This window comes from Puntigrus tetrazona, chromosome 14 (assembly GCF_018831695.1).
Source record: "Puntigrus tetrazona isolate hp1 chromosome 14, ASM1883169v1, whole genome shotgun sequence".
Lineage (NCBI taxonomy): Eukaryota > Metazoa > Chordata > Actinopteri > Cypriniformes > Cyprinidae > Puntigrus > Puntigrus tetrazona.
Window position 1 is genome coordinate 16,913,906 of NC_056712.1, and position 21,441 is coordinate 16,935,346.

At 39.2% G+C, this 21,441-nt stretch overlaps 1 protein-coding gene across 2 annotated transcripts in view; it reads right to left on the reverse strand.

Annotated features, from left to right (window-relative positions):
- The window catches only part of tenm2a (teneurin transmembrane protein 2a), a 262,295-nt gene that overhangs the window by 139,538 nt on the left and 101,316 nt on the right, over positions 1-21,441 (reverse strand). The window contains exon 1 of one of the 2 annotated variants that reach the window (XM_043257658.1): positions 1,044-1,176. The exons of the other annotated variant lie outside the window; for it this stretch is intronic. The gene's annotated coding sequence lies outside the window, so the exon portion shown is untranslated. Of the gene's footprint in view, positions 1-1,043; positions 1,177-21,441 lie in introns of those variants that run through there. 2 annotated transcript variants of the gene reach the window in all.

The following is a 21,441-nucleotide window of genomic DNA, read 5'->3' on the forward strand; positions in this document are numbered from 1 at the left end:
CACACGTCAAGGTTTCACACACTGTTAACGACTAATGACATTTCACATCTTAACGGTCACCATGGGAACTTGACATCACGGAATAATAAATCAGACCAATAGCACAAGGCCAACATTCCTCACGCTCACCAAACATCTCACTTATGGCTACTAGCAGCCAAGACTGAGATGCCAGTTTCAGTTAGACAGCTGTAAACAACCTGCCTCAGGCGTTCCCACCCTGAACGTAGTCTGCATTTAACCTAAAAACCATTAAAACAGACATAATTCCTAATTTACTATTTAATTCCCTGAAGACGTAGTACCACCCCCTCCTCCCCACCCAAACATTCCTCAATTACTCAGCAACAATGTTCCTCAACAAAGCGCCACTTTGTTTTGGGGGTTTTTTTTCGCCGAAATGCAAATTTGATCAAATTTGGCAATTTAGTCCGTTTACTCTGGGAGGTAAATTAGGGCTAAACTGCAGGCTTGTAAATATTGAAACTCGCACATGCATGAATAATTAAATGAGAGGGAGGAGATGTATCAACCGAGGCGATCCATTCGCACACCCTCAGCCAGACGCCACTCATCTCAAACTACCGTCAGCCTGCATCAATCTAAAGTGCCAAGCTTGTCTACCGAGACTTACAAACTAATATACAAACAAGACGTTAGCGGCTAAAGGCATAAACAGAAGAAACGTGATCTCTCCGATGAACGGACTCTGTTATCTCTGATCTCCTAGAGGCAAGGAAGGGAGAATGATTGACGTTCTCTGACGTTCTTTTGGTATGCGTTGAAAAGACCAGCTTGAATTTTCAAATTGCCTGGTCCAGCATATCCATGGTGCTCACCAGCAAAACTTGGTCTTCGTGGTCCTTCTGGAGAAGCTGGTTGAGCAAGGAAGTTTTTAGCTTGCTAAGAAGCCACCAGCATCCAATACACAACATGCGCTGGTTTTTCCAGCAGGGTCTGAAGTAGTTTCTTTCACAGCTCAGTAGCACTCTCTCTCACACAAAACACACACACAAACACACACGGTTCTGCAGAGCTCTTACCGGTCTCTTGAGAGAGGGTTTTAGCTCTACCGCTGGTGTTGCCCCTAGTGATGCATCGCTCCTAGCGTGAGTCTTCCCCTTGTATCTCCTCCTCTCCTCTTCTCCAAACCGGCCGGACACGGTCCCCTGGCGGTCTCTCTCTCCTGGAGGAAGGGGCGAGGGGCTTCAGAAGTCACGTATGAGAAGCAGTTGTGCCCTCTCTGTCTCTGCACGCCCTCTCTCACACAACCTCACGCTGACAAGACGATACGGCACGCAGCCACTTTCCCCTTCCGGTTGCACGGCACTCTAGTCCACAAACCGACGGGAAAGGTCTTAAGGTACGGAAGAGAAAGACGGATGAGGGAACAAATGCCAGAGAAAGGAAACGGAGTTGTCACAACCTTTCAAGAGCGCAAGAGAGAAGAATGCTAAGAGGCTGTTCCATCCTACATCTGCACATGACTGGAGCTCCGCACAGACTCTGAGCTCTGAGAATTATACAGCATCGCTAAGTGGAGCATGAGAGAGAGATGGAGAGAGAGAGAGAGAGGGAGAGAGAGAGAGAGAGAGAGGAGGAGAGAGGTGCGGAGAGAACAAGAGTGCGGGGAGCACAGAGAGAGAAAGAGAAGGAGGGGTGAGGATGGGGAATGTGACAAAGCATGTTCATCAAAAGAGAGGAGGAGAGAAAACGAGACAGATCGCGCATGTTTCCCGCGTCTAGCCAAGATGAGAACGTGTCAAGCTGTGTTACCAAGAGTACGGTCAGTATTCGTCCTTTAATGCACGCAGACAGACAGATTTTCACTTCTTTACATGCACAAGAGGGTCCTTTTGAGAAGAGGGCTTTCAGCATGAAAGGCGCTGACAAGCTGACACAACACACTGAACTAAAAAGCAGCGCCGCGACTAAAAATATATAACCTTGTACCGCTATGCTTTCACGCAAAACAACACTGGATATGTGAATATTAGATTGGGGATCCGCAGACACTTGGGGTCTGGAGCGGCGGAACACGATCTGATACTGAAACGCGCCGAGCCGGAGTGCTGTAATACACAAGCTAGAGAGACAAGCTTTGTTGTGCCTCGCACACACCTCTGGCAGGTGACACACTTGAAACTACCGTACAATAATACACACCCGCCTGCTTTCGTGATGATATTCTTTATTTGTCAGCGCAAACAACTGCACGAATGTATAAATAATCAAATGTGCTGCTTGGGAATACAATGCGCTTTTAGCTTAAAAAGACTAGAATAGAATGTTCAAGTCAACATAAAACGGCCTTCACACTTTACTCGGTAGCAAAATATTTAACAAGATATTCAGAGAAAACAAGAAAACCTGGCTCTGTCTATCAGGAATTCATCGAAAGACGATAGTGGGCATCGCTACACTAGCATGTTTATAAAGTTTGTGCTACACCCAAGCTTGAAAATGCCCACTTTTAAGGAATCTTTTAACCAAGAAGTAGAGGTTAAAGGTCAATGGTAAAGTTTCACTTTCAATTTGATATTTGCCATTTAGCCATGCACTCCAATAGCCTTTAACACCTTCACCGTGATTGTCCTAAAACGAAAGTTCTGTCAATATACTTACTCATCATTTTAAAAGTTTCTGTCTTCTGGGGAACGTAAAATAAGATATCTTGAGAAATGTCTCATCGACATGAGGGCTAATAAATTATGAATATTCACTATCCATTTAAACTCACAATAATGCTTTTGCACGCTTTTTCTAAAGTGACTTGCTTTCCTGGCAATCAAACCCATTAGCTTATGTTACTAATACTATTTAAGCTACATGAATGCTCTACATCTAAAATTCACGCAAATACTGGTACGATTGTAAAAATTTAAATTACTTACAAAACCATGCCTAAAACAACCCTTTTGGCTATTGTCTGCTAGGTGACGTCAGCTGAAAATGTAAGTTCTTTGAGAGGCGTGTGAAGTAATTACATTTTGATGAAAGGTTATGAAGACGGATGAAAACAATAAGTCCCCAAGCTGCATTAAGAAAGAAAATAGGCTCAATTTTGATTCAGTATTGACTTTAAAACTGGCCAGCTCAAAGTTCACACTGCAGACAATTACACGTATGCATTGGAGTATAGGAACAGCCTCAGATACTGTGCCTTCAAGAAAGGAGCTGGCCATGGTACTTCCTACTCTGTCCAACAGAGGGCAGGGCTACAGATCAGCGTCTTCCTGATGTCATCCATCCTGTCTAGAAAGCATCCTGGTTCTAATCTCGCCTGCTTCCTGTCCCTGAGTTACCAACCCACACACACACACTCCCACACTCCCACAGAAGTGGCTATATTTGCAACGCCTCTATATTTAGAGCCGTTTGACCCTTCTAGATTGGACAAAGAGCCAATCTACTCAAAATGACTCTCTCCCCGCCTTCTCTGGGCTCACAGTACCATAGGGAGGGACTGATCCTGTACATGTAATAAGCAATCTGGCAGCGTACAAACATGCATCAACCCATAGCAAGAGCTCTAATGAAGAGAGCAGTTTTGGAAGGCCACACCGCTGTAAGTGCAGACAGCTGGATGGATTCATTTCTGCTCAGTCCATATCAGACTCTCCTCACATTGTGTTCGTGAATTACGGAGGACTTATCAAACAATGTTTTATCAGTGTCCACTCTTCATTAGTGTTATTGCAATCATTGTTACGTGAAAAATAAAGCCTGTAACAAATTAACTGTGGAAATGCATTTAAAGGGTTCAAGCTCATTTGACAATACTTGTAGCATTATGCAGATTACCATTTTATTTATTTATTATTTTTAATTCAGTTGAGTTATTTAAAATAGCTGTAATTAAGTCACCCTTTACAAGTTTTCTTGGGACACCAAGCGGCTCTCATTTGAGGACTCAAATGAGCATAAATGTAATATTATTAAGCTTCACATTTCTGCTTTTAAATGTACTTCCATAACTATAACCTTGATTCTTGGGTTTTTTTGCAAGGAAAACGAGTGATGAGTCAAATATATTTCTTGTCGTAATCAACTTTATGCTACAAATGTTGTTGACTGAGCTTCTATTGAACAAAGAATAGGTCTTTAAATAGCCCACAAAGTAAAATGATTCAATGCAAAACTATTGAATTTCCATAAGAAACGGACTGAGGCAGAAGAAAGTGCACTAAAGAGGAAGATTTTCTGCATATAATCACTTCTCCTGACCTCAGTAGAATAGCACCTGTCTTCCCTGAGCTGTGACGCAGCGCAGTGACTGGTGTGCTGGAGCAGCAGATACGGACGATGTTGGCGTCCAGTCTGAGGCTCTGTAATCACGCAGACAGAGCCTTCCTGCAGTATTAAAGGAACTTATTCAGCCTAAAGGCTTCCAACTCGCTGAGCCGAAAAAGAGCACAGCACTTACACCTCTCTGCTTAAATATACCGAACGCATGCTGCACTCAAACACACGCATACAACCTTCAGCCTGACGGCTCCATCGACCGCCCCATCCATCATTTCCAACAGACGTGGATGCACACGCTTACCCACACGTGTACACACATGCTTACAGCGCACGCAACTTGTTTTGGAAAGCACTTTGACAAGTACTGCTGACCTGTGATTACATTCATCACATGTCTTATAATCAACACTCAGTGTCTAGTAATCTTTTCATTCGGTTTTGCTCCTTTCTCTTTCCTGTCTCCGCATCTTTCAAAAATGACTTGATCAGCTTTAATTAATCCCCATTCGTGATTAGTGAGCAAGAGACGGAGGATAAAAGGGACTACTGAGCCTGTAGGGGAGCTGTGCTCTGTGCGTGACTTCCTGTTGCTACCAATGCTATTATCAGATAGTTTACTTAATCCACGATGAATTGATTTTGGCTTAACTTTTAGATGTGGTTCTGCATTTTAGCAATAAGTTTTGTTTGGCATAAAATACCATGTAGGCATCCAAATTTGCTTCTAAAACATTTCTTTTCTTACACAAAAATATAATCAATTCAATTCAAGTTGATTTGTATAATGGTTTTCACATTAAAAACGTTGCAAAGCAGCTTTACAGAAAAGATTACGTTTCTACATTATATTTAGCAGTATGTTATAAAGTAAGTGGTGACTATGGCAGAAATGTATAGTTAGAAACTTGTTTACGGCGCAGTAAGTACGATTTAAAGCTAGAGGTTGAAATGGCTACTGCAAAAACAAAGGCATTCTGGCCTGGAACACATATTTCAGAGTAGAAATATTTGCTGCAGCATTATTTTTCATAGAAACAACCATGTAAAAATAACATGTTTACTACAAACATATTGTGCTATTTTGTTGCATTAGAAGAGTTAAAAAACGTACAGAACTTAATTAAAAAAATACACAAACAGATGGTGGACACTATTAACTACAATGATTATGTGTGTTGCGATTAAGCTTTATGATTTAGCATAAACTTCCAAGTAACATTCACTACTGTACTACCTGTCATTGTATGTGTTTGTATACCTCTCATGCACCTATTCGGGCAGACATGACACGTCTTTAATGTGTTTCACTATGCTATTGCAGACAGAGGAAGAATAGAAGGTGATATTATTGTAAGATTGTGCGCTTTGTACTGCAATGTTTTCTCACTGGTGAATGAGACATGAGATATGACAGTGTTTGCATTCAACCCTTTACAAACAATACCTCTCATCATTTCACTGGTAAGCTTCTGGTCTGCCTGTGCTCGTTCATGCATTTTGGAGAAGTTGTGGCTTTGGAGAGTGATTTGCAGGAAGGGTGGGATCTTATGCTTTAAAGTTAGCTTGCTACTGCTAGCCTCTCCCAAATCATGTACCCTGCCTTCAAAGGGATAGTTGACCCAAAACAAGAATTAAAATAAAAAAAAAACATTAATTACTCATTCCCGTGGCATCCCAAATCCCACAAAACTATCTGTCATTACGAAACACAAATTAAGATTTTTTTTGTTAAAATCCAATAGCTTTCTGACCTTATTCAACAATTTCTTCCATTCAACTTAAGTATATCTGCGACAGTACTTTTGTGAAAGCGTGTCGATATGTAAAATTATTTAGCAATTATTAAAGTTAATACATTTACAGATTTCTAGTAGATTTGCCAGTATCCAGTTCCTGTTTGAAAAAACCTCATGATAATTAATAGAAGAGACTGTGAGTTCTTGTTGTGCCATCAGCCAATCAGTGTTGTCACATTATTGATTAGAATGATTAGATGGTTTGATGAAAGGCCAAGGTTTTTGGTTGTTGTTTTGCATACGCTCGCTGCCAAATGTTGAGCTTCCAGTGTGTTGTAAACTAAAATGTGAAGAAGAATATTCTGCATTCCAGTGTATACAGCGGCCTCCTCCTAGACAGGGTCATAACAGCGTGTAATAAATTTGTGGCACTGTTCCACGGCGACACGGTGTGAAAGTCACGCAAGCAAATTGCTCCAGCCCTGGTCATGTGGTTATAAAAGCACAGAGAGATTCCACGCATGCACTGGATTTAGTTGAAAACAGAACTAGAAGTGACTAGTATCTATGGCTGCTAAGAAAGAGCAAGACAAGGTCGGACCACGAAGGCTGGAACGGCTCTCACAATCCTGTGAGTTCCATCACACTACGTTTACATCCCACTATCTCACTGTTCTTTCATCTCTCCATTCATCTCTCGCTCTCTTTCCTCTGGCCCTGGATGAGAGGAAGTGAATGTGAATGAGCTAAAGGAGGTACAGGATGGGCAGCGAAGGGACCCGTGGGTTGAACACAGCCATTTGTCATCCGGTGAAAGCTTAAGAAAAGACTAGTTAACCTTTCCTGGGAAGTCCTGGAGAGCCTACCAGCAATGAGAAAACCCAGAAAAAGTATCAACCAAGAAAAATATTCTTGGGGAAAATAGATGGTCGACGCCGAGACCCATGTACTTTGCAAAACGCTGCGCTAGGCACTTTTGACATCTGGGTCGCCTCTACTCATGAGCAAGGACAGAAAGAAGGATTGTAGTTGTTGCCCCATATGTAAAGATTACAGAAAACCGCTTGCTGAGTATAATTGCGAATTGGTGTCACTTCGATGCATTTATGTAAACTGGTGGTACTGGTGTATCGATTTTAGAGTGTACATGAATGCCTACAACAGCATGCAGAAATCTACTAGAGATACTAGAGGGTTTGCTGATCTCAGTTGGTCTCGGGCCTGGTCCACTGGCCGGTTCTAGAGAGCTGTTGAGGTAAACACCAGCTAACTAACTAGTATGGGAAACAGCTAGACCAGCGGACATGCTTTAGGCTGGTTCAAGCTTTTTTATTGGCTACATTTATTCAAGCTATGCTTTTAGCAACCAGACAAACACATCAAAACTCATTTCAGGTGAATTATGGGTCATGCTGTCCTAACAGTCTAGTCAGGCACTTTTATATTAATATGCAGGTCATCGACAAACCAGTTAGTAATAGTGGCTAGATCTTTTCGTTATTTGCCAAAACCTGCCCCCAAGCCTGTCACTCAAGGCCACGTCGCCATGGCAACAGTGCAAGTCGGCCAATCATGTGCAAACAGCAGCAGGAAACTAGTCTTGAACAATTACGAGAATGACACATCCACTGATTCAAAGCTATATGTACATTTGACTGGAGGCAGACCATCTTCTGCTGTAAAGTATCATTTTAGCTAGAAACATCAATATAGACAAACAGCTGGTGTGAAGAATTAAGATACGTAATCTTTCATAATCACTGATTTCAAATTTCATATACAGAAGTTTTACAGATCTATTTGTTTTCACATAGCCAACAATTTCTTGCTCCCTGACAGACAAATAACTCATCTGACCCGTGACATATAGATAAAAGTGACTGACAGAAATTCTTCACTCGCCATTCTGGTTCACTGAAGTAGCACATACTATGTCATTTTTGGTGTCCTTTATGATCGTGGCTTGTCAGATGGCATATGGTGACCCCACCGTGATTGTAGGTTAAATGTCAAAGGAAAGACTATGCAATTTCAACGATTCCTCAAACCACCTCAAGCAGCACGATATACAACTTGAACGCTTGAATAAAAATAAACAGTTTTACTCCGGTGTTACCTCACCAATCTAGACCTTTCAGAAATTGAATTGAAACCACAGACCCCCTTTCTGAAATATAACGCAGTTAATTAAATATTTTAATAATATAAAACGTGCGATAAAAACTAATTTATACTCGCGCGAGTATAAATATGTGAAATATTGCAAAGATGACAAAATGAAATTATTTTGTCTACAGTTTAATAATTGGCTTTCATCCTATCATTACACTAAAGCAAATAGCTAAAATATTCTGTTAAACATATTTCATTAACATCTGAAGTTAACACGTTACTTTTGACAGCTCTAAAAATGCTAATTTTGTCCTTTTTTTTGTAGAACCCGAGTCTCTACAGAGCTCAGTCTGCAAACCTTTGCACTAAGCAATTCAACATTATAATTTTTTACAATCATATGGCAAAAATCGCAGCATGCACTGAGTTTAACCCCCTATGAGCACACATATAATAACTCACGAATGCTAACAGGCTATTGCTCATAAAGCCTGGAAGGAGGTGGGTGATGTCTTGCAGATTAAGACATAGATTAATGGATGGCCTTCTGTGACATTAGAGGAGGCAGAATTATGAGTCGGTAATTGAGGATCCTTCAGCAGGAGCAGAAGGACTAGATGATATGAGACCAGAGGGATGGAGCAGCTGGATGAAGCTTCTACCCTTAACAAGGAGAGAGAGAGAGTCACAAGGGGAATCAACTTCTCTATGCAACTACCTTTGCTGCAGCTTTCAGTTCTTCCCAGACTCTCTGAATCCATCTTTATCATTCACTTCTTTTGTCTTTGTGTCATGGATGCAGGTTATAGCACTCTTCTTTATACTTACCAATCTTTAGGGAGATGAAGTAAAGGTACGGGTTACACAAGAAAGCAATACACTGTTTCAGTGATAGAGACCGAACAAGAAAGCAAAGCTACAAGAAAGAAAAAGAGCGAGAGAGAGAGAGAATATGTGAAGAGGAAAATATATGATCTAGCTGGAGGTGGAGAGCATGGGGTCACACAAAATGGCGTCTCATTGAGCACTCGCTCTGGTTTCACTAGAGCTCTGGGGTTCGAAGGAAAGCCAGATCTCTGTTTGAATCAGGTCAGATACTTTTACTTTTAAAAATTACGTTTTAGGGTGACACCATGGTACAGTAATGTATGAGACGGTAACACTACTGCTTGTTAATACCAAAACCAAGGAAGAAAGCTATCTTCTGTCAGCATCGCCAATCATAACAATGGCAGTTTCTCCGATGGTGCATGACCCCCAGCAAGTTTGCATGTGCTCATATTACATCATTGAATCACCATTAAGTTTTACATATTAATTATTAATATTATCATCATATAATATAATATAATAATATATAAAGTTTGAACTGATATAATCAAGTAATGAAGTTTGTACTGGCACAAAGATACACATTATGGTATCATAATATCTCTCACTCAAAAATCAAAGATTTCATTTACTATTTTCATTAACAAATATGTTAAGATATAAAATACCACTGCGGTACGCCTTCAGATATCACCTACTATACAGTTGGATGATTCATGCGCAAAAAAAACTGTCTTTGTAAAACTTTGCGTTACTGTGAAGCCTCAGGACACGGTGATATAATGATGAGAGAAAATGCAAGACACACACACACACACACACACCTTAATGATTAGACAAATTCAACTTATTTTGGAAGAAATTCTTGTCTCGAGATAAGAACGCACCTCCCCCGTTGCTCTTTCATTAACCCGAATCCCTCGTCTCCTTAACACTGCTCTTAAGAGAAATGAAAGTCACGCACACACATAAGCAAACAACATTTCAGCTGCCTGTCACCCACAGGCCCTTCCAGTGAGTGATTAATCACCTCATGCTAATGAGTTATTTACTAATTAGGGTCTGACGCGAGAAGAGACGAGGAGAACAGGACTGCCACGATGACACGGGTGGCTGAGGCACTTAGTGTAAACTCAACCCAACTGTTCACCTGCGATTAGGAGTAGAGAGATGTGTGTGGGGACGAGTATGCTTTAGTGACAGTTCGTGCCAAAACTGATGCATAACACAATAACACATTAGCCAGACGGGACGCCCACATCTAAGCCACACTTAAAACGGGACTTGTACCTAAACAAAGCAGCCACCGGCAGCGGGGGAATGTCAGCCGTGAGGTAATGTCTCACTCCGTCAAACCCCTGAGACGTTAAACGGAAGTCTGACCGTTACAGAAACGCGACTGTCAATCAAAGCGGGCCACGCCCCCAGCCAACAGAGAGATCAGTCACAGGCTTTCAGCTTCCTGACAGGAGCTCCCTCACTTTCAATCAAAGCGTTTAAGCAGAGGAGGCCTCTCATTCCCGTGCCCACAATGGCCCTCACATGGGTGTGAGGCAACAGGTCTGAATCAATCTCCTGCCTTCTATCTCTCCCACACGCTCCGCACAAAGGCAGCCGGAGCCACCGAGTGTGTGTGGTGACAAAGCAGCCGCTTTCATCCACAAGGCCTTTCAGCGCTCAGCTTTTGATCCGTCGTTCCTATAGAAGGGTTCGTATCCAGCACCGGCCTTTATATAATGCTCAATTTTGCCATTAGACGGAGAGATTGACCTCTGAATGTGGGTGTTTTAGTCTAGTGGGTGTGAAAGTGTGGCCGCTGAGTGTGTGGAATGATGGGACACACGCATGAAGCTTTCATAAAACACTTTATCAGTCCGTCTTATCTGCGTGTTGAGTACATCTACTGTATATGTATGTTTTTTGCATAAAAATGTGAAGAGAAAAGGAGAAGAAATGACTTTTGTCAGTAAATGAAGTAAATGTACCTGAAATGAAGAATGAATATAATTAGGTAATATTGAAATAAAATATATAAAAAAATTATATATATATATATATATATATATATATATATATATATATATATATATATATATATATATATATATATATATATATATATATATATAATTAGAACAGATTTAAAAATGAATAAAATAAAAATGAATAAAATAAATAAATAAAAAAATATTAATAACAATTAGACATACAAATTAGCATTTTATGTTTAGGGTTAGAGTTTGGCTTAGGGTTACTTTCATGCAGTTATGCATAATTGTGATCCATGCTGGCAAAATTAGTCGGAATGAGCAATTAAAAAAAAGTTTTCTGAAGATTCCAAAGCAAAATCGCCTACCAATAACTGTCACGGTTCATGGGATCACGGATGAGACTGAGTGTCTGAGTGAGGCTGGATGTGATCAGCTCACAGCGGCTCTCAAACACAGACACGGATGAGATGAGATCGGTAGCAGCAAGTTTTTAATGTTTGATTAACATCGAGACAGATTTATATTAAAACCTAGTGTAATGCATGGATCTAATAATGTTACACACCAGATTTCTCCCTAGCCATCAACTACAAATTCGCAGAATGAAGGCTTAATGAACACATTTCTGTGAAAATCCCAAATTCAACCAAAACATTTTTCGCTTCTTTAGCGTGTAGCTTAAAGTTAGTCATTCCGATTCATTTTACCAGCACAGGTTACTATTTATTGTTATTATAATAGTAGTACATGTACACGTAACATGACTAACAAGGACACCTTACAATAAAGTTTCTGGCCTTTTGGTTGAAAGAGTGAAATATTGCCGAATTTAGATTCAATCACACTTTTCTCATATGCGAACCGAGGAATATTTTCAGTGCATGTGCACTGCAAAGCCACGGGACGTCTATATAAACCCGTGTGTGTGTTTATATTGTTATTTATTTGTGTGCGCATCACTGTCAAACACCGGCAGCCTGAGGTGTGTCAGGTGAGTGATTTTGGCACTGTGTATGCGTCAGACATCCAGAGGTCCTGTGGGTGCAGGGCCCGCAGGTGTCTGTCTCTGCCCATCAAAGAGATCTTTTCTGGGCCTGAGGCATGGCGAAAGAACAGCTGAACCTCGTGGAGAGGTGCCACTCTCCAACTCTCTAGGGCCTGTAGACCCAACCCTGGGCACCTGGGACCTGTCAGGCCCCAGCTCTTCCTCAGACCACACACACCCGCATAGGCCGTGCGATGCTACAGATGTTTGTGCGAGTGTGCGTGTTTATTGGAATGTGGGTGTTCGTAAGGACTGATCAGATTAGAATGGACAAAGTGTTGGAGTGCAGGGGCCCACCGGAGATCAGGTTGCCATCAATAAAATAGCCCGGCAAATGTGGACTGATCTTTCAGTTTAGCCTTACAGCATGTGTAAACCCTGTTAACAGGTCTGCAGAAGGCTAAAGGACATGAATAAATGCCCTTTCATAGGGTTTTTGTCATCTTTCCCCAATGCACCAGGGTAAAGCACAAAGCTTTATATTTTAACAAAAATATATGATGATTATATAATATATAATATGTTTTGATTTTAATAACGTTTTTATAAAAAAACGTATTATTCTCTTATGCTATATTATTCATGAATGTTAAATTAAATACATTTAAATATCTAATTTTATTTAAAATTATTACAATTATTAATAAACGTTTTCTTTTTTTTTTTTTTACATAGTTTTAATAAATAGATAACTAAAAATAAAGCCAAATACAACAAAGTGAGAATCACAACAATGCTAGGAATAAAGAAAAATGCAATAAAATAACTTTTTATAATAAAGTTATGATAACAAATAACAGAAGCATATCTAGACATTAAATTCGATTTCCTTGTCCCACCTCCTGCTGTGCACTTCCACACAAGTCTACTGCAGAGTGCACGAATAAACGTACTCAACCTTTTTAGATTACAACTTGTACATTCATAGCCCGATTCATACGTACACGCATACCTGACAACAAGCATCTTTTCATCTCGAAGCCAAGTGCTTGTGCGCTATGAAGTGTGTAGTGAAGGTTTACTTTCAATGCAAAGATTCCAGCTCTTTGCACCCTCACATGTTAATTCCACAGAAAAGGTTCTGGTGCCAAGTGTTACATTTATTCTGCTTCCTGAAAGAACTCGCAGCGAAGCTCTAAAAAGAAAAGCAACTTTATGTGCTCCTTTTTAAATTGACCTGAATAAGTGTTCGGTAAACATGGTAAAAATGGAAGATAACTTACAAATAATGCAACAGGAATATGGCGGGTTTAATAAAGCAATAAGCCACAAGAGGCGACATTTAATGGTTATTTAAATATGGTTACGGGGTATATGATTAATGAAAGAAGGTGAAGCAGCGGTCCTCTTAAACTGGAAGACCTTTTTTGCACGTATGAAATGCCAACAATAACATGATAAAAGCCAACAATGTTTGAAATATATTTTTGACTATAATAATCACAATAAGCATTCTTCTGCAGCGTAAAATACGGTTTCCTTATAAATGTGATAATGCTGTTAAACAAACAGAATAAAGAACTAAAACGATGCTGGTCACAGGTAGGTGTGTGTGTGTGTGTGTGTGTGTGTGTGTGTGTGTATTCTGGCTACCGCAAAACCGCATCGAATGCGGCTAATCCAATACGATTTTAGTTTTTTACCAAAGATAAAGACGCAATTCAATTTTTCACAGAAAATGCAAGATCATAAGCCTAAGCATTAACATAATGTGCTTCAACACGTGCCTTCGTCTGAGTGACTGAAGTAACATCATTAACGCCGGGCTGAAAAATGTTCTATTAGTCACACGCACGTCCATGTACCTTTGCCGAAAGTCACGTCAGATCTGCTTAATAGAATGGCAGGTACTCACAGAAGCACACACACACAAAGAGGGTGAATGATATAAAGCCCCGTCTACAGTGACAACTGCCCTCTGCGGGCTTGTGTGTGTGTCATCATGGGTGCTGGAGTGTATCATATCTCTATGCAGACAGGCCTATTATTGCCAGCATATTTACACCTATGTGCCAGCACAGCAGCATGTGATAAACATAGAGTGATGAGTACTGTGTTGATCAGTCAGTGCTGGGGTGATAATGAAAACTGAAGTATGAGCAAATCCACTAATCAGAAATGTCAGCTATCAGCGGCTCTTCATCGTTACACAAACACACGCACACAAGTAGATACTCGACATATTCTCTCCTTTAAAAAGCAATCAAAACATCTATGTTTGTATTCACTGTATTATCTGTATCTTTAAGAGTGCTTCAATTTAGAATTCTTACTTTTTTATTCTTATCTATCTAAACATTTGTAAAACGCTCCATTAATACTGTCTTTAAATAAAATATTTATCATATTTAGTGCATCAAGTGTATACTCAATTTTTATATTTACAATATTTTACAAAAATTGTGGAATTTTTCATAAATTACGTGACATTACATGATTTAAAATAGTAATACATTTAATATAGTCATTCAAAAAAGAATATTGGCTTTGTAACACCTTCACAATTCATAATTGTATAATTAGATATTTATTAACAATGCTTTTGTGAAGTATAATAATCTTGTAGAAATATAGTATTGCTTTAATGAAAGATTAATCCTATTCAGGTTAATATTGCTTTATACTTAATATTGTGTGTTTTCAAAATGTAGCAATAATTAAGTTTTTACAATAATTTACAAAAAACATACTTTAACAATGATTTTATTAATTAGAATAATTTTATCTAATAATTCCAAAATTTTACAGCGATGTAATACTGCTTTAATAGAATCTTAATCATATTTTAACACGACTTTATACTTCAGTATTATCAACTTTTATAAATCCAATATTGTATAATAATTTATATTTTCTCCCAAAAAACAAATATTTAAGAATGAATTTATAACGTATAAAATATAACTTAATATGTATAAATCTAATATCGCACTGTATAAAATATTACTCATATTTAGCCTAACATGGTGTGTGAGAGAGAGAGAGAGAGACTAATGGGATGAGTTTAAAATGGGCTAATGGGATAAGTGTAATACATCGGACAGACAAGAGGAAGTACACAGTATTCTGAAGAAAGGATAACAGAAGGATCATAATCTAAGCAGCGTCTAGAGTGGTCTGGATGTAGCAGATATGCTCACAGCATCTCACACTCATGGCACTTGCCCAGATCCCCAATGCACTCTCCCAAATCCCCACCAGATCAAAACACTTCTTTCCCTTCTTCCTGCTAAAGATGATCAATTCAGCAGTTTGGATCTGGCCTTGGTGGTGTTCCTAACACCCTCTACGTGTCTCAAGAAGAACGCAGATCCTCGTTCCAGCAATGACAGCGTGCATTCACCGTTTGTCCAAGTGCTGGCTGGCACCGGCCCCGAGATATTTCCCGGAACAGGGCAGCACATTAACATAGGGATTGATTTCCCCATGCCTCCTACATGCCTGCAAACATGAGTTGAAATCATTCATTAAATCTGCCTCTTTGGAAAACTGAATAGATTACATTGCTTATCTCAGCCGGATCAATAAATGTAAGCAATGGGCAGATTAATTGCTTGTGACAGGAAAAAAGCAAGCAGCGATGTTTGTGTAGACGGCGGGGAGGAGAGAAACACATACGGCGGGTACGGAGAGTGCTTTTGTAAATCTTAATTCAAATGCTCTTGGCTCATGGTCAGTCTGGATGTGGCCATCAGTCTCTTCCATTACTCTTCTACCACATAAGGATGAAGGTGTATCGAGTGAACAGAGAAGTGAAAGAAAACATAAATAAATAAAAGGAAATATTAGTAAGTAACATAGTAAGTAAATAGGGCAGGATAGTGAATAGGATGTGAACGCATTATTATTCCATGAGACCGATTGGGGAAAAACGGCTGATGTTAAAGGTCTCGTGATTATGAAATAAAACAGCATTTATTCTAAACAAAAATCATTTGTTGAAATAATGGTCTTCAACATTTTTAAACAAAAGTAATATATCCTTGCTAAATAAAAGTATTCATTTATTAAAAAAAATGAGTGAACAAACAAATTATAAAAAATAAAAATAAAATACACAATTTCTGAAGGATCATGTGATACTGAAGAAAGGAATAATGGCAATCACAGGGGAAAATACAATTAATTACTTATATTTTTTTTTCTATTTTGTAATAATATTTGTAATTTTACAAATAAAAGCATCCTTGATAAGGATGTACACACACACACACACATATATATATATATATATATATATATATATATATATATATATATATATATATATATATATATATATATATATACACACTGTATATATACTGTATATATAAGAAAAAGTTATGAATGGCTTTATATTTCTTCCCCCTCTCTATCCATTTTAATTAAAAGCATTCAGGATCAGAATCTAGAATCTTATAAATCTCAAAATAGTGTTTTACTAAATAAAATACTAAACAAACAGCACTGTCATAATTACATAATTGAGTCAATAAGGTTGAGAACGCACACGGTATTTATAAAACGATCCAGAAGTTCTATATTAAATGCACTAAATATTCTCTCACTAACTGATTTTAAATACAGAATTTGAGATCTATTGCTTGGGAAAAAAGCCACACGAGGTTTAATTCGTGTCTCTAGAACAAATTGTATATTATAATATAGAAATTTAGTCACAGCCTTAATCATAAGAATGAGTCAAAAAGATTTACCTCGACAAACGGTTTACAAATAAATAAAAGAAAAAAATTAGGACAAGGACAAAAAAAAATGTCGACATGCAACAGCAAAGAATGCTGTGGATACAGTCAAAGCAGGGAAAAATAAAATGGATAGGCAAAGAGATGAGAGAGCAGCGGAGTGTAACAGTTTTAACCCTGTGGCATGCGTGGTGTGCAAGGATCAGGACGCAGTAAAGAGGGTGAGAAGAGAGAGAGAACGAGCAAATACAAATAGAGTATCTGCGCTCTCTCAGTGTCTCAGTGTGTGCACGGTGTTAAGATGGATAGCGGTATGCCACAGGGGCTCCCTGTAGAGAGCTGTAAAAATAGCAGCCCACTCTTCCTCTTCTTCCCCACTCTGCTCTCGAACCCTCTCATCTCCCTCTCTCATCCTCATCCCTCTTTTATCCTCTCCTCTGTCTCACCTCTGCCCTCCTCCTCTTTATCTTTCCTAATCTTTCATTCACTTTTGCTCTCTTAGTTGCACGTGTGCAAACACAGGCCTGCGAACCCCGTGCTCGTGCACTCAGAGTGTTTGAACCGGGAAGATGATGTTTTGGGTCGTCAATGAAAGCGCGGGATTGGATGAGATGAGATGGGAAGGGATGGGGCGGAGCGTGAACATCTGGAAGAGCTTTGACCCCGGCGCAGGTGTCTAAGACAGCAGAACGGAGGGGCTTGTGGGAGAAGAGGAATGGAAACAGTGGTGAAGAGTGGGATAGGAGATAGAAGAAGATAGAAGGGCTCAGAGCTATGCCTGAGGCGCTGGGCATAAGAGGTCGCTTATGAGATGGAAGGAATACGGATTTCATTGAACTTTGCGTCATGCGCTTCAGCTGATCGGGTGGCGACTGATGACTTTTTGATGGACGGGTATAAAAGAGTCAATAACACACCAGTGTGCCGTTACATCAGGGACCGTATAAGAGGGAGGAGATGGAAGATTTAAAGAAATATGTATAGAAAAGAAATAATAAAAGCGTGGCTCGATAGGATGAAAGTCCAGATTTTTACTTGAAAGAGCCACTTGCTTTTTGCATTAAACATTAAACAAAGCAAATGGGCTGAAAAATAGGTCGTTTAAATAAAGATGGTAAATATACCATCTATTGGTAACTATTGTTCTCAGATTTTATTTCTGACTAAGCACGTCATCAAAGCAGGTTTGGAGATTTCTATCTTTCTTCATTTACTTCGACAGAAGCTCCGAAGAAAATAGCTGTTGAGGTAATAATAAGAATGACAAAATGAATGAAATAAATAAATAAGCTTTAATAAAAAGTATTAAAGCTTACCTCAAATACATTTAGATGAGCTTTGATATTTCACAACTTCTGTTTGATTTGAGACTTTATATTTATATAATTCTTTCTTAATGCATTTGTTTTATTTCGTGATGTCTGACATTTCATTAAAGATAACACCGTCTCCCCTCAGAAGTCTGTTTGCGGGGATGACTGGATGTCTGGATCTAGAAATCAAAAATTAGGGAGTGAGAGAGTGAGTAAATATGCAGAGAGAGAGAGAGAGAGAGAGAGAGGAGGGAGAGAAGGGAGATAAAGGACTTTTGTTAGCTCTGGTCAGTTTGAGAGAAGAGTTGTGAATCAATAATGCATATGCAGAGATCAGATCTCAGCCCAGTCCTCTGACAAGGTGAAAACAGAACAGAACAGCACAGGACGGGACACAGAGAGAGAGAGAGAGAGAGAGAGAGGATGGAGAATGACATGGCATATATGGCTGCAAATAGGAATCTAAAGAACGTTTTAGGATAAAGGACATCTAAATTTAGAACAAAAATTCAATGTTGAATAAATGCTAACAAAATTGATTTCATTGACGGATGTGGCTTTGGTTCTGCGATGTAGGAAAACATGTTTAACATGTCAAGCTAATTTTATCTGTATAGTGCTAACCGTGATGTTAACTGTTTATAATATATGCCTAGGGCTTTCATGAAACTCTTGAAGCAGGCCGATGAGTTCTTTCCGTAACTGACGATATTCACGGCGTTAAATGAAACCGATTGGTTCATGTTACATATACAGCCAATGAGCTTGCTGCTTTACATTTAAATGTCTAATTAGCATCCACTTTTGCCTCTGAAACCCTCCCTCTTCCCCAACTCCACCTACAGGTTTTCTTCTGTTTTGCGCAGCAGCAGTACTCTATGTCTTAAATACTCGCAACACCCTATCGCATACATTCATTAATGCCGTCATATCCATTACATGGCTAAAATCTTCAGGGAGTTGTCATGATAGAGCTTAATATGTTTACACCCTTCATAGTTACAATACAGTTGTGCAATAATATTGTTTACTTTTGGCGATGATACATAAAATTAAGCAGCTGAGGCTTGCTATATAATATACAATCACTCTTTGTGTACATGCCCCACTTTATATACAGAGCTGAGCACAAATATAGATAAAAATATCATTAATAAAAAAAACAGTACAAGCTGTGCTTTAGAATAGACTAGAAACTATATGTTAACATCTTACCATTAAAGGCCTACTTAATATACACACTTTAAAACATACTTAAATATCAGTAAACAATGCAAGGAACTGAAGTAATGCAATATTGTGAGAAAACAAATTTGTGTGTGATTATCTCAGCACAACTTTACTACAGATGCAGCTTCTGTTCAAAAATTACAGTGTAAAGACAGAAGAAAAAAAAAAGAGAAGAGGACCGAAGCATGGGGCGGCATGTGGGATGCTGGGTTCTGACTGATGGCTGATCAGCATGGCCCCGCACAACCCTCCACTCCACTAACTGACAGCACTACTACCATCCCAACAGGCCCCACAAAAGCAGGAGTGGTTGCCATGGCGACGGGAACCACAAAGCTCTCGAATTCGTATTGTCTGCTCTTTAAAACATTAAAGTTGAGAGAGAGCAGGCGAGGCAGAGAGTGAAAAAGAGAGAGAGCTATCAATACTCGTAAAGGAGTATGAGAATCCAGGGCACTCCACAGCCATTTACAATGGAGGACCGTGAAAATGAGGGCAAAACAGGACACATGTTCTTTTTTATCTCTCTCCCACTACAAGATACAATGTGATCGCTTAGATCCGATTCAACAAGAACACGGAGCACAACCTCTCTCCGCTCAGTGAAGGAGGCCAAGTTACCCGCCATTAGCTAGTACGTTCTTCAGTGTGTGTGTGTGTGTGTGTATATGTGCAGCTCTGCTCCGAAGCCTAGTGCGCACCCCACCGAGGGACCATTTTTAGGCATCACAGGTGTGCCCCAGATGTGAAGTTTGTTCCCAAAGCAAAATTATACAACCTGTGCATATCCTTCATGAATTCAGCAGTCCCAGAACACAATGCAATAAGTCAAGGGCAAACGGTAATAAAAGTACTTTATTCAGTATTGAAAAGTATTAATAGAAAAGCTGAATTTAATTAAACCACATCTGGAGTTACTGTGCATTTTTTTTATTTTGCAGATATAATTGAGATCAAGTGCTAAGTGAGTCTAAAACGTGGCTGAAAGGTTGACCTAAAATTAACTACAAGATGGTTAAAAATATGCATCACATTATTATTGCTTTGTTCTGCTTTGAAAATCACAATCCCAATAAAAAACACAATTTCATCTTGTTTATCTTTATCTAGATCTAAGAGTACTGTAATTGTGGGTAGAAAAATTTGCCATATATTTCTAAAATATTTGTCATTATTAGTGTTTTTTATTCATAAAAATACAAAGTTGAATATATATATATATATGTTTTTTTAATATATATACATAATTTATATATATATATATATATATATATATATATATATATATATATATATATATATATATATATATATATATATATATATATATATATACACACACAAATATACTACAAACAAAATGTTCAAAAAAACCAAAAAAAACCAAAATATTTTAAAATATAAACAAAAAGTTAAATAACTGTTATTGGCTGGTTATCTTCTCAGTTCTCTCTCCATTGGCAGATCTGGAAAAGAAGCTAATTTGGGACCTTGTGAGCTTCCATTTCGGTCAGGATGCTGCCTTAGAAGGTAGCTGGCTTTGTGGACAGCAGACAGCTCACCGGGTTTTGGAGGAGAGCCTATGCATGCATCTTTATGTGAGCGTGTGCAGGAGGGTCTCAGGTGCAGCGAGCAGGATCTCACCCTCATCACTTCACAGAGACAGGTGGATTGGAGAGCCAGGGGGTTTAGAAGACAGTCTGTTACACCAGTGACCCCCAAAGAGCCTACCTGTGCACTGAGCCAATTCTCATGCCCAACACACAGACACATGCACACACACATTAGACATTCACATAGATTGATGGAAACAGCAGTTGTGCTGCTGGACAACAGTCTATAACACAATTTGTGACCATCGCCGATGCTCTGAGGGTTTCGCCCGTCTGCTGAAATGCTCTTTTGAGGGTCACAGCGGTAGACGAGACTAACAGATGGTCTCTCAGCCCACACTCAATGAGCAAAGTGACCACCAACAGGAACGGCTACGGGGAAGAGAATGAACGAATACCATTCATTTCCAACCTAGCCCCCCCCTCCAAACCACCATTTCTGCAGATTCTTTTTAATCAAACGGACACATAAATAAATAAAATCTCCTCTCTGAAATGGCACTATTTTTCATTGGATTCATTTATTAGGAGAAGTGTATCATTTCTGGCAGATAGGCTGGAGAGAAACGAATGCTAGTCATAAACCGGTAGTGAAGTTAACCTCCAGCACACGTTGACCTCTGAACCTGCTCTAAAA